This window comes from Rhinopithecus bieti, unplaced genomic scaffold (assembly GCF_001698545.2).
Source record: "Rhinopithecus bieti isolate Rb0 unplaced genomic scaffold, ASM169854v2 scaffold_47444, whole genome shotgun sequence".
Classification (NCBI taxonomy): domain Eukaryota; kingdom Metazoa; phylum Chordata; class Mammalia; order Primates; family Cercopithecidae; genus Rhinopithecus; species Rhinopithecus bieti.
Window position 1 is genome coordinate 225,197 of NW_016819781.1, and position 13,490 is coordinate 238,686.

Consider the following 13,490-nt stretch of genomic DNA (forward strand, 5'->3'; position numbering starts at 1 on the left):
ATGTCTGAAACTTATTTGAGATGTGTGAGTTCATCTCACAGAGCTAAACGTTTCTTTTGATTCAGCAAGTTGGAAACACTGTTTTGGTAGACTCTACAAAGGGACATTTGAGAGCCAATTGAGTCCTATGGTGAAAAACTGAAAGTCCCAAGATAAAAAGTGGAAATACACCATCAGTGAAACTGCTTTGTTATGCGTGGATTCATCTCACAGAGGTAAACTTTTCCTTTGATTCAGCAGGTTGGAAACACTCTTTTTGTAGAATTTGCATAGGGACATTTGAAAGAACATTGAAGCCTGTAGTAGAAATTGAATATCCCCAGATAAAAATTAGAAATGAGCTATCAGTGAAGTGGCTTTGTGATGTATGGATTAATATCACAGAATTAAACCTTTCTTTTGATATTGGATGTTTGACACTGTCTTTAGGTACAGCCTCCGAAAGGACATTTGGGAGCCGATAGATGCCTATGGTGTAAAAATGAATATCCACAGGTAAAAACTAGAAAGCAGCTATCTATGAAACTACTTTGTGATGTGGGGATTCATCTCACAAGATAAACATTTTTTTGCATCAACAGATTAGAAATGCTGTTTTGTTAGAATCTGCGAAGGGACATTTGGGAGCCCATAGATGCCTATGGTGAAAAACCGAATATCCCCAGATAAAAAATAGAATGAATCTACCTGTGAATCTCATTTGTGATGTGTGGATTCATTTCACAGAGCAAACCTTTCTTTTGATACAGCAGGTTTGAAATGCTCCTTAGGTAGAATCTGCGAAGGGACATTAGTGAGCCCATAAAGGCCTATGTTTAAAATTGAATATCTGCTGATAAAACTGAAGGGAAGCTAACTGTGAAACTGCTTTGTGATGTGTGGATTCATCTCACTGATTTAAACCTTTCTTTTGATTCAACAGCTCTGAAACACTGTTTTCGTCGTATCTGCAAAGGGACATTTGGGAGAATTTTGAGGCCTGTGGTGGTGAAAAACTGAAAAACCTCCAATAAAACCTAGAAAGAAGTCATCTCTGAAACTATTTTGTGATACGTGGATTCATCTCACAGAGTTAAACCTTTGTTTTGATTTAGCATATTGGAATCACTCTTTAGGTAAAATCTGTGAAAGGACTTTGGAGAGTGCATAGAGGCCTAAGGTGAAAAACAGAATATCCCCAGATAAAAACTTGAAAGAAGCTATCTGTGAAATTGCATTGCAATGTGTGGATTCACCTCACAGAGTTCAAAAATTTCTTTTGATTCACCAGGTTGGAAACACTCTTTTGATAGAATCCATGAAGGGACATTTTAGGACTCTGAGGCCTATGGTGAAAATCAAAATATCCCCATATAATATCTAGAAGGAAGCTATCTGTGAAACTACTTTGTGACAGGCGGGTTCATCTCACAGAGTTAAACCATACTTTTGATACAGCAGGTTTGAAACACTCTTTAGGTAGAATTCATGAAGGGACATTTGGGAGTTCATAGAGGCCTATAATGAAAATGCAAATATCCCCAGATAAAAACTATAAAGAAACTACCTGTGAAAATTCTTTGTTATGTGCATTCATCTCAAAGAGTTCAATGTTTCTTTTAATTTATCAGGTTTGAATCACTTTTAGATAGAATCTGTGAAGGGATATTTGAAAACCCATAGAGGCCTGTGGTGAAAACCGAATATCCTTAGATAAAAACTCAAAAGAAGCTATTTGTGAAACTTCTTTCTGATGCATGGATTCATCTCACAGAGTGAAACATTTCTTTTTATTCAGAAGGTTGCAAACATTCTTTTAATAGAATCTCCAAAAGACATTTGGGAGCTTCTTGAGGCTTGTAGTGAAAACCAAATATCCCCAGAATAAAACTCAAAGAAGGAGAATATTCCAAGATAAAAACTAGGAAGAAGCTATCTGTGAAACTGCCTTGTGATGTGTGGATTCATATAACAGAGTTAAATCTTTCTTTTGATTCCTCAGGTTGGAAGCAGTGTTTTGGTAGAATCTGCAAAGGGTCATTTTGGAGCCCTTTGAGGCCTGTAGTGATTAACCGAATATCCCCAGATAAAAACTATGAAGAAGCTATCTGTGAAACTGCTTTGTGATGTGTGGATTTATCTCACAGAGTTAAACCTTTTTTTAAATTATTATTCAGCAGGTTGGAAATATTCTGTTGGTAGCATCTGTGAAGGAACATTTGGGAGCCCATTGAGGCCTTTGCTGAAAAACCAAATATCCCCAAATAAAAAATAGAAAGAAACTATCTGGTAAAATGCATTGTGATGTCTGGATTCATCTCACAGAGATAAAACTTTCTTTTTATTCAGCAGGTTGGAAACACTCTTCTGATGGAATATGCAAAGGGTCATTTTGGAGTCCATTGAGGACTATGGTGAAAAACTGAATATCCCCAGATGAAAACCAAAAAGAAGCTATCTGTGAAACTGTTTTGTGATGTGTGGATTCAACTCACATAGTTAAAACTTTTTTTTTTTTTGATTCAACAGACTGAAGCATTCTTTTGTAGAATGTGTGAAGGGACATTTTGAGCCTGCAGTGGCCTATGGTGAGAAACTGAATATCTCCAGATAAAAACTCGAAAGAAGCTATCTGTGAAACTACTTTGTAATGTTTGGATTCATCTCGCAGAGATAAACCTTTCTTTTGTTACAGCAGGTTAAAAACTCTCTTTTGGTAGAATCTGTGATGGCACATTTGGGATTCTCATAGAGGCCTATGGTGAAAAACTAACTATCCCCGGATAAAAAACTAGAAAGATGCTATCTGTAAAAATTCTTGGTGATGTGTGAATTCACCTCACAGAGTTAAACATTTCTTTTGACTCTGCAGGTTTAAAACTCTCTTTTGGTAGAATCTGTGAAGGGACATTTGAGATCTCAGAGTCCTGTGGTGAAAAACTGAATATGCATGATAAAAACTGGAAAGAAACTATCTGAGAAACTGCTTTGTCATGAGTAGATTCATCTCACAGAGTTAAACATTTGTTTTCATTAGGTAGGTTGCAAACATTCTTTTTGTAGAATCTACAAAGGAACATTTGGGAGCCCTTTGTGGCCTGTGATGAAAACAAAATACCCGGACATAAAACTAGAAATAAACTACTGGCGAAACTACTTTGTGATGTTCAGATTCATCTCACAGAGTTGACTGTTTCTTTTGATTCAGCAGTCTGGAAACACTCTTCAGGTAGTATCCATTAAGGAACATTTGGGAACCCATAGAGGCCTATCTTGAAAAACCAAATATCCCCAGATACAAACTAGAAAGAAGCTATCTATGAAACTTCTTTGTGATGTGTGCATTATCTCAAAGAGTTAAACTTTTCTTTTGATTCAGCAGGTTTGAACCTCTGTTTAGGTAAAATCTCCAAAGGGACATTTGAACTCTCTTAGAGGCCTATGGTGAAAAATGAATATTCTCAGATGAAAAGTAGAAAGAAACCACCTGTGAAAGTGCTTTCTGATATGTGGATTCAATGCACAGAGTTAAACCTTGCTTTTGATTCACCAGGTTGCAAACATCCTATTAAAAGAAACTGCAAAGGGACATTCGGGAGCACTTTGAGGCCTGTAGTGAAAAGCAGAATATCCCAAGATTAAAACTAGAAAGAAGCTATCTTTGAAACTGCTTTTGTTGTGTGGATTCACCTCACAGAGTTAAACCTTTCTTTTCATTCAGCAGGTTGGAAACAGTCTTTGGTAGAATATGTGAAGGGACATTTTGCAGACAATGGAAGCCTAAGGTGTAAAATCGAATATCTCCAGAGGAAAACTAGAAAGAAGCTGTCTTGAAACAGCTTTGTGATGTGTGGATTCATCTCATAGATTAAACCTTACTTTTGATTCAGCAGGTTGAAAACACTCTTTTGGTAGAATCTGCAAAAGTTCATTTTGGAGCCTATTGAGGCCTATGGTGTAAAACCAAATTTCCCCACATAAAACTGGAAAGAAGTTCTCTGTGAAACTGCTTTTTGATGTGTAACTTCATCTCATAGAGTTAAAATTTCTTTTGAATCAGAAGGTTGGACACACCCTTTGAATAGAATCCGTGAAAGGACATTTTGGAGCCCTTTGAAGCCTGCGATGAAAAACCGAATATCCCCAGATAAAAACTAGAAATAACCTATCTGTGAAACTGATTTGTTATGTCTGTACTCATCTCACAGAGTTAAACCTTTCTTTTGATTCAGCAAGTCTGAAATAGTCTTTAGGTAGAATCTGCACCAGGACATTTTGGAACCCATTATATCCTGTGGTCAAAACCGATTATCTCCAGATAAAAATTAGAAACAAGTTGTTTGTGCAACTGCTTTCTGGGGGGTGGATTCATCTCACAGTTAAACCTTTCTTTTCATTCAGCAGGTAGGAAACACTCTTTCAATTGAAACTTGGAAGGGACATTTGGAATCCTACAGAGGCCTATTTTGAAAAACCGAATATTCACAGATAAAAACTAGAAAGAAGTTATCTGTAAAACTGCTTTGTGATGTGTGGATTCATCACACAGAGTTAAGCCTTTGTGTGATTCTGCAGGTGAGAAATACTCTTTTTGCAGAATTTGTGAAGGGACATTTATTTGGGAGTCCTTTGAACCTATGGTGAAAAACTAAATATCCAAAGATTAAAAACTAGAAAGAATCTATCTGTGAAATTTCTTTGTGATGTGTGGATTTATCTCACAGATTTAAATCTTTCTTTTAAGACAGCAGGTTTGAAACACTCTTTAGGTAGAATCTGCCAGGACACATTTGGGAGCTTATAGAAGCCTATGGTGAAACACAGAATATGCCCAGATAAAAACCAGAAAGAAGCTATCTGTGAAACTGCTTTGTGATGTATGGATGCATCTCACAGAGTTAAAACCTTATTTTGATTTAGCAGGTTGGCAACACTCTTTTGGTAGAATGTGTGAATGGACATTCTGATCCTATGGTGAAAAACAGAATATTATAAGAGACAAACTAGAAAGAAGCTATCTGTGAAACTGCTTTGTGAGGTGTGGACTCATCTCACAGATTTAATTTTTTTTTTAATTCAAGAGTTTGGAAACACTCCTTTGTTAGAATCTGCTAAGGGACACTTGGGATCCCACTGAGGCCTATGATGAAAAACCGAACATTCGCAGATACAAACTAGAAAGAAGCTATCAGTGCAATTGCTTTGTGATGTGTAGATTCATCTCAAAGAGCTAATTTTGATTCAGAAATTTGCAAATATTCTTTTCTTTATTTAAGACCTTTATTAAAAGGTGCTTGCAGTTTGTTGACTTTTTTGAAAAAATCGAGTTGTAAACTTTTATTACAAATTAAAATGAAGTTCTTAAAATCTCAACTTGACCAGATATGAAACAATTTAAAACCTTTAAAGGCGTATTGAGAAAAAAACAGGCTTAAAAAAAAAAAAACACATTTGTTATGACCAAAAGAGACGTCTTTAGGTAAAATAATAAAACCCCATGCTGCTTAGATAATACAGATAGTTCTATTTATCTGGTCAACGGGCAAAAGCAAGCACTTAAGGTCTTCAGCTCCAATCTTTTGTTCATTTCTTATTGCTGGAATTTGATATTTCTTCTTGTTGGATGACTAAACTGGGTGATGGTAGAGATGGTAAGTCAGCATTTACTCAGCCCCGCCCTACTCAGCCTCGGGAGCTGACGAATTCTCAGCTGGTGGATCGGTTGCTTTTGTCTCTTTGCCATCTTGTGGTTTAGGGTTTTCTTTTCTTTTCTTTTCTGTTTTTCTTTTTCTTTTTTTTTTTGAGACGGATCCTCACTCTTGTCCCCCAGGCTGGCGTGCGATGGCGCGACCTCTGCTCACTGCAACCTGTGCCTCCGGAGTTCAGGCGATCCTCCTACCTCAGCCTTGCGAGTAGCTGGAACTACATACAGGGGCCTATCACCCTGCCTGGCTAATTTTTGTATTTTTAGTAGAGACAGGGTTTCACCATATTGGCCAGGCTGGTCTCGAATTCCTGACCCCAGGTCATCCACCCACCTCGGCCTCCCAAAGTGCTGGGATTACAGGCATGAGCCACCATGCCCGGTCGGTTTAGGGTTTTCTGGGCATCTGCGTCGGTAATTGAAGTTGCGGCGGTACCGACGTTGAGGTGGCTGCTGACCTTGGGTCTCACCTCTTTGATTTTCTTTATCCTCTTCATTGCCGTCCTCTCTAGGCTGTCTTTGGCAAGGAGGGCCCCTGCGGAATCGTGGTCTATATCCCTGATACATACTCTGCCGCACGGATCTACCTTGTTCTCCCGCACCCTGGTTGTCAGCATTCTCCATCACTTCTCCCTGTACAGGAGGGTTGGAATACCGTGGCCCACGCCCATAGGGTCTCCGCATGTAGGAAGGTGGGAACCATTGCCTGCGGTAGGGCCAGCGTGGTTGAGCCTGGCCTTCAGGAGTGCGCTCCTGTCCCTCGTTCTTTCCCCTACTCTCACTATTCCTGTAATTTTGCTGGTAATTGGGTGGAGGACCCCTATGACATGGATAGCATCTATAAGGGTTACGGTCTGCTGCATATTCACTGCCTTGAACTGGAAGACCACCAGGACCTATAACATGTGCTGCCTGCACCCTTTTCTCCTTCAACAACATCAGACTCCACAGTCTCTTCATTTCCTACACTGCGAAGGTATCTCCTGGGGTTTATTCTTCTTTTTGGCAGTCTGGGGTACAAATATATCTTCCTTGATGTCTTTCCTGTGTGAAACCATATCCGTTCTTATGTTGAACCATTTTTTTTTTTTTTTTTTTTTTGAGACGGAGTCTCGCTCTGTCCCCCAGGCTGGAGTGCAGTGGCCGGTTCTCAGCTCACTGCAAGCTCCGCCTCCCGGGTTTACGCCATTCTCCTGCCTCAGCCTCCCGAGTCCCGGGTAGCTGGGACTACAGGCGCCCGCCACCTCGCCCGGCTAGTTTTTTTTTGTATTTTTTTAGTAGAGACGGGGTTTCACCGTGTTAGCCAGGATGGTCTCGATCTCCTGACCTCGTGATCCGCCCGTCTCGGCCTCCCAAAGTGATGGGATTACAGGCTTGAGCCACCGCGCGCGGCCTATTGTTGAACCATTTTACTATTCCCAAAACCTTAGTTGCGATGACCTGCTTGTCCCCGCCGGCAGGTGCCGCTGATGTGAAGCCGCCTGGGCCACCACTTCCTGCGCCGCTGCCCGTAGTGCCTGGCGTTGTGTCACCGGCGCTGAGGGCGGGGGCGGCGGGAGGCTGCTGGGTCTCGGCCTTGCTGTTGAAGGTTGCAGTGATGGTAACTGGGGCCGGCTGCGGCAGCTGCGGCTCCTCCCGGGGTGTGATGGTAACTAGCGCCGGCGGCGGCGGTGGGGGCTGCTCAGGGATCTCTGGGGTCCGCTCTCCGCTCCCGCTACCGATCGAACTCTTGGCTCTCTTAAAAAGTTAGTGTGGCCGGGCGCGGTGGCTCACCCCTGTAATCCCAGCACTTTAGGAGGCCGAGGCGGGTGGATCGCCTGAAGTCAGGAGTTTGAGACCAGCCTGACCAACATGGTGAAACCACGTCTCTACTAAAAAAAAAAAAAAAAAAAAAAAAAAAAAAATTAGCTGGGCGTAGTAGCTTGCGCCTGTAATCCCAGCTACTCGGGAGGCTGAGGCACTCGGGAGGCTGAGGCAGGAGAATCGCTTGAACCCGGGAGGCCGAGGTTACAGTGAGCCAAGATGGTGCCACTGCACTCCAGCCTGGACGACAAGAACGAGACTCCGTCTCCAAAAGAAAAAAAAGGTTAGTGGGCAGTAGTTTTGGACATGCTGAAGTGACTAAAATTGAGACTGAGAAAAATAAGTGTATTAATCGTGGATCATAGCTCTTTTTCTAAACCTATTTTGGACTGCATTTTGCTCTAATAAAAAACAGGCTTACTTGGAGAAGTATTTGTTCAAAGACAGGTCTTTATGAGTAATCTTTGGAGGAAGATGAAGTGGGTTAATTTTACTTTAAAAGCTCTGTGGGATGCCAAAGCTGGTAGGATGTGCGAAAAGATGGGCTTATGGTGTTTTAAAAATCAATTTGAAAAGAGTTGTGATTCGTATTTCTCATCCCAGTTAATATTCCTGAGTTTGAATTTTGTGAAAGATCGTTACAACGACTTAACTGAAACATGATCAGGCAGGTATTTCATATTCTGGTACATTCTTTATGATCATTCACTAGCTGGCAGACTCCACATGTCGTTTCGCTGGGTCCAGGAACCTCCCTGCTGTTGTCAGCCTCCACTAAAAAAATTCAGTGTAAAATATAGACCTGATCCAGTCATGTTCCTGCTTAAAAATCCTTACTAGCTCTCCCACTTCTCCCAGAATACATAAAGTCCAAAGACATTCCAGGCTTGCAAGAGCTGATCGTCAGTTGATCTGGTAAGCTTATTTTCTGGTTTTTACACATCCTTTTTTTTTCTTTTTTTGAGACAGAATTTCCCTCTGTCGCTCAGGCTGGAGTGTAATCGCGTGATCTCAGCTCATTGCAGCCTCCGCCTCCAGGTTCAAGTGATTCTGGCGCCTTAACCTCCTGATTAGCTGGGACTATAGGCGCATGCCACCAAACCCAGCTAATTTTTGGATTTTTAGTAGAGACGGGGTTTCACCATGTTGTCCAGGCTGTTCTTGAACTCCTGGCCTCAAGTGATCTGCTTGCCTCGGCCTCTCAGACTACTGAGATTACAGGTATGAGCCACCACACCTGGACACATATCCTCTACTTCCTCTTTTTCTTTCTTTCTCTTTTTAAAATTAAGGTGAAATTCAATAAAATAGAATTAACCACTTAAACAAGCAATTTGTGACGTTTAGTACATTTACAATGTTGTGCAACTGATACTACTATCTAGTTGCAGAGCACTTTCACCACCCCAGAAGGAAACCCTGTACCATGAAGCAGTCACTCCACATTCTCTACTCCCTTAGCCCCTGGCAACCACCAATCTGCTTTCTGTCTCTATGGATTTGCCTATTCTGGATATTTCATATACATGGAATAATAATAATATTTGACCTTTTGTCTGGCTTCTTTCACTTGACATAATGTTTTCAAGGTTCATCCACATGGTCACATTTATGAGAACTTCATTCCTTTTTATGGCTGAGTAATATTCTGTTGTATGGATATATCATACAACTTGTTTATCCATTCATCCATTCATGGACATTGGGTTGTTTCTACCTTTTGGCCATTGTGAATGGTGTATGCATATCCATGTATACCGATCTTCAATCCTTTTGGGTATAAACCTGCAAATGGAGTTACGGGGTTGCACAGTAATTCTGTTTCACATTTTGAAGAACCATCAAACTATTTCCCCTCCTTTCTCTTGTGTTCCAATAATACAGTACATTCAAGACAATTTTTGTCAAAGCACAATGATACGATGTCTTTAATTATAACAGGCTGTATATGTACCTAAGGGCAAGGACTGTGTCATTTGTGAATCTCCAGTACCTGGCACACGGCTGCACAAAGGTGCTCAATAAATGTTTGTGGGATTGGATGGGTTACAGACAGCTTTATCCTTAGGGAAGATATGGTGTATGTAAGGCTTTGAATATGAGAAGAGCTAAGTGTGGGTAGGGGTAGGTAAGGCAGAAAAGACCTTGCCAACTCCTTTGAACAAAGGGAAAGGAAAAAGGTATGATAGAACTAGTTCCCCTTAGACCTGGCTTCTCTTGCTGGCTTGCCTTTGATGAACTTATTGTAAATCTCTGGGAAGTTAAATTCCCCTCTGTCAATGAGAAGATTGAATATTTTAGTGATATTCAATTTTTTTGTTTGCTTTAAGTTGTGGAAATATTCCCTGCTGCTCCCTTCCGCCCAACCTCAATATGAAGTCACAAATGAAAGCCCAGTGTGGTTGGAGTGTGCGTTTGAGGGAAGGGAAGAGTGCAGGGCAGGGCATGGACCTGGCTCAACACCCTTCCTCTTTGTAGCCCCAAGGACCTTGGCAGAACTCCAAGACTCCAAGGTCCTGGCATTTTCTGAGCCCCCATCAATAGCCTACAAAGCTTCTGTTCTAAAAAGATTAAGAAAGCATTAACAAACACAAGTACATATTATTGTGCAAAAAAGTATTTTTCCAAGTAGTAGAGGGGTCCTTGAGGATTTACATAGCAACTTAAACAAGAAAAGAACCGAAAGGTCTCTCTAAAATATTATAGTGAGTAGTACCCTTGGTTAAAAGGGAGTTTCCAACCCCTCCTCAACTCATTACACTTAAAAAGAAAAGATGTAGGGCAGATTACTTGAACAGAATTGTCAAACATTTTTATTTTCCTAGCTGAACGGATTCCTGCACCATGAGAGCATTTCCTCTGAAAATGTCCTGCTCTAAACCAAAGTTGAACATGTGAGTGGGCAGGTCGAGTCTTGTCTATATATTCCAGGTTTCCTTTTCTTTCTTTCTGTCTGCCTGGCTCTCTCTCTCCTGGTGAAATGACTTGGAATTATGACATCTACACTCTACTCTCACGTTGTCTTTTCTTTCTAGTTCTTTGCTTCTGAATTAATCTGAAAGATTAGGGCTTAGCCGAGTCCTCCAGATAACTTCCTGACATGCCAATTGTGTTGGCAAGCCTTACTGGTCCCTCAACAATGATCATTGCTGACACTTGACTTCCTTTGGTCCTGTTCAATTCTTTATTTCCACTGAAGCTCATTTGTAGGCAGCACTTCTGCCCGAACTTCAAAATCTTCTATTTGTTCAGGTTGAGAGAGGTTATTCAGGCAATGAGAGAGAGAGATGGTTTACACAGATGTCTGAATGAGCCAAAACCACGTTGTTCTTATCATTAGCATTCCCACTTGCTGTCATAGAAGTGTAGTTTAAGCCATGATAACCACAAACATTATTCATATTCTACCATTAGCCCTCTCATTCACTTTTTATGAGACTTCCTGAAATTCCAGAATTTCTCCTAAAAGGGAGTTCCTATGCAATGGCTGCCTCTTTTTGTATTAGAGCCATGTTATAAACATAGAAAGGAATTTCAATTTTAATATAATATTCCTCCGATTTTCCTTCCTTAATGTTGGCTTTCACTTCAAAATGGGCATAAATGTAAGCACTGTAATATTTTCATCATTTCTTTAAATGCAGTTTTTGAAAGGAACTTACAGTTTTCCGGAGGATGCCCACAGGATAATCCCTCTTGCTCCACCATGATGCTGTTGGACTACTGGAGAATTGAATACTGTAATCCTTTACATAGCACTTTAAAAATGATTTAGAAAAGCTAAAGTCTGCCTTGGAAACCTCAGAACTTGTCTCAGAAATCTTGCCTCAATCGGCTTCCAAAGTGTAATGTAACATGATTATTTTCCTTTGGGGAAACCTGTGAAACAGGTCTTGGAGCTCCATTTAATGTGTCAGAGTTTTAATTGATTCTTTGCCGTGTCTGTTCACCCCATAATAGCAACGCTAAGCACAGGACGTGTTTTACAGGAATAGTCATCCCGAGCTTAGCTTGTTGTCACATAGCAGGCAGACAATTTCACAATGAAAATAAATCTGTTTCATGTCCCGAGAATTTCTTCCTGATGAAGTGTTCTTTGCTGATGTTGAGAGTGTGATCATTGATATCCGCCAGTTAACACTGATGTGATGTGGTTCCAGGGAAAACGTTGCTGTTCCTTGCCAGTTCTAGAAAAACAGTTTGGTTGACAAGAGGGGTACCATGGAACTCTGACCCTTGAGTTCATTCACTTTTCTCTTGCTTCTTGGACCACAAGATAGGAGTGATTCCCATGCCCTTATTATAATCTCATATAAAGTACCTTCATATATGTTATCTTACTTGAACCTCATGATAACATTGTAAGGAGGGCAGATCAGGTATCATTATCCCCACTTTACAAACCAGAAAACTGAAGTTCCAAGAAATTTGTAACCTACTCAAGGAACCACAGATAATAAGTGGCCAAGAAAGGACTAAAAAGTAGATGCTCTTTTTCGTAATTACCATTTTCCTTGGAGAGCAGCCGAGACTGCTCCACCAAGAGCTTGCTGCAACAGAACCTCCCTACCCACATTCATTCATTCATTCATTCATTCAAACAAACACTTGTAGTGAGTATGAATTTTGGGGTTCAGAATTCAGATCTGTAAAACCAAGTTAGTTTTCTCTCTCGCTCTCTCTCTTTCTCTCTCTCTCTGTCTCTTTCTTTCTGGATGGAGTCTCGTTCTATCACCTAGGCTGGAGTGCAGCGGCGCTATCTCAGCTCACTGCAATCTCCGCCTCCTGGGTTCAAGTGATTCTCCTGCCTCAGCCTCCTGAGTAGCTGGGACTACAGGTGCACACCACCACACCTGGCTAATTTTTGTGTTTTTTAGTAGGGACGGGGTTTCACCGTATTGGCCAGGCTGGTCTCGAACTCCCAACCTTGTGATCCACCTGCCTCGGCCTCCCAAAGTGCTGGGATTACAGGCATGAGCCACTGCACCTGGTCATATTTTTCTGTAACTTTAATTAAACCCTTTCTTGGGCATTCATTCCTCCTGATGGCAGAAACTTAGTCAACTCCAGGTTTTCTCATGCAGCTTAGGGATCTACCCCTCTTCCCTTTCCCCCCAGGTTTGTGTATAAGTTCAAGCCATTGAGTATGTGTGTGTTTGTGTGAGAGAGAGAGTAAGAGTGAGACAGAGACAGACACAGAGAACATCTGTTAATGACTCGTAATATCCCAAATTTATTTGCCTAGCATGTTTCAGATTCCTGTTGGGTGGGGGTACACAGAGATGAGCAGCAGCATCCCTTCCTTAAAATGTTCAGTCTAGTGAGAGAAGAAGAGAAAGGAGAGTTTGGCTTTACAGTGGGATGCAGGCTAAGAGAGATCCCATGATCAAAACCAATGCAGTAGGGCTTGGCTGATTAAAAGATGTGTAAGGTGACACTTGTACCTTCCTCAAAGATCTAAGCAAAGACTGTATGATTCTACAATTTCCCTGTTACCCAAGCTATTTGGTGTTTACAACATTGGGTAACTGATCAGAGAGCTCAGATTCAACTGGAAAGCCAAAAGAAACTTAATAATAAAACAATTATAATTTTGTATCTATGATCTCATTGGACCTTCTCTACCTCTGTGAGAGCTAAAAGGGTTATTCCTCTGTGGCCTATACAAAATTAGCATTACTCAGTGGCCTCTTCTAGGCACTATTGCATGCTGAGAAATGGCAATCTGGCATTGCAAAATAATTTGAACTTTTACTTGTGTCTCTTAAAAAAGGACTGAAGAGAGTATATCATTACATAAACTCTCTCCTTTCTTCTTTTATCTTCTCTTTCCTTTCTCCTCCCCTTCCCTTCCTATTTGTTCTGTCTCATCTATCAACCATCCATTCATCCAGTCACCTGTCTCACACCCAGCTTCTCTTTCCCCAGTCCAAACTCACAGTCCAAATCTTTCAAGCTAACTTGGTTTTAAACAAATAAACATTCCTGTTTCAGTTTCCTCTAA

At 41.0% G+C, this 13,490-nt stretch overlaps 1 pseudogene; it reads right to left on the minus strand.

Annotated features, from left to right (window-relative positions):
• Positions 1-5,657: 5,657 nt before the first annotated feature.
• LOC108519946 (nuclease-sensitive element-binding protein 1-like) overlaps positions 5,658-13,490 on the minus strand; it is a 44,471-nt pseudogene continuing 36,638 nt past the window's right edge.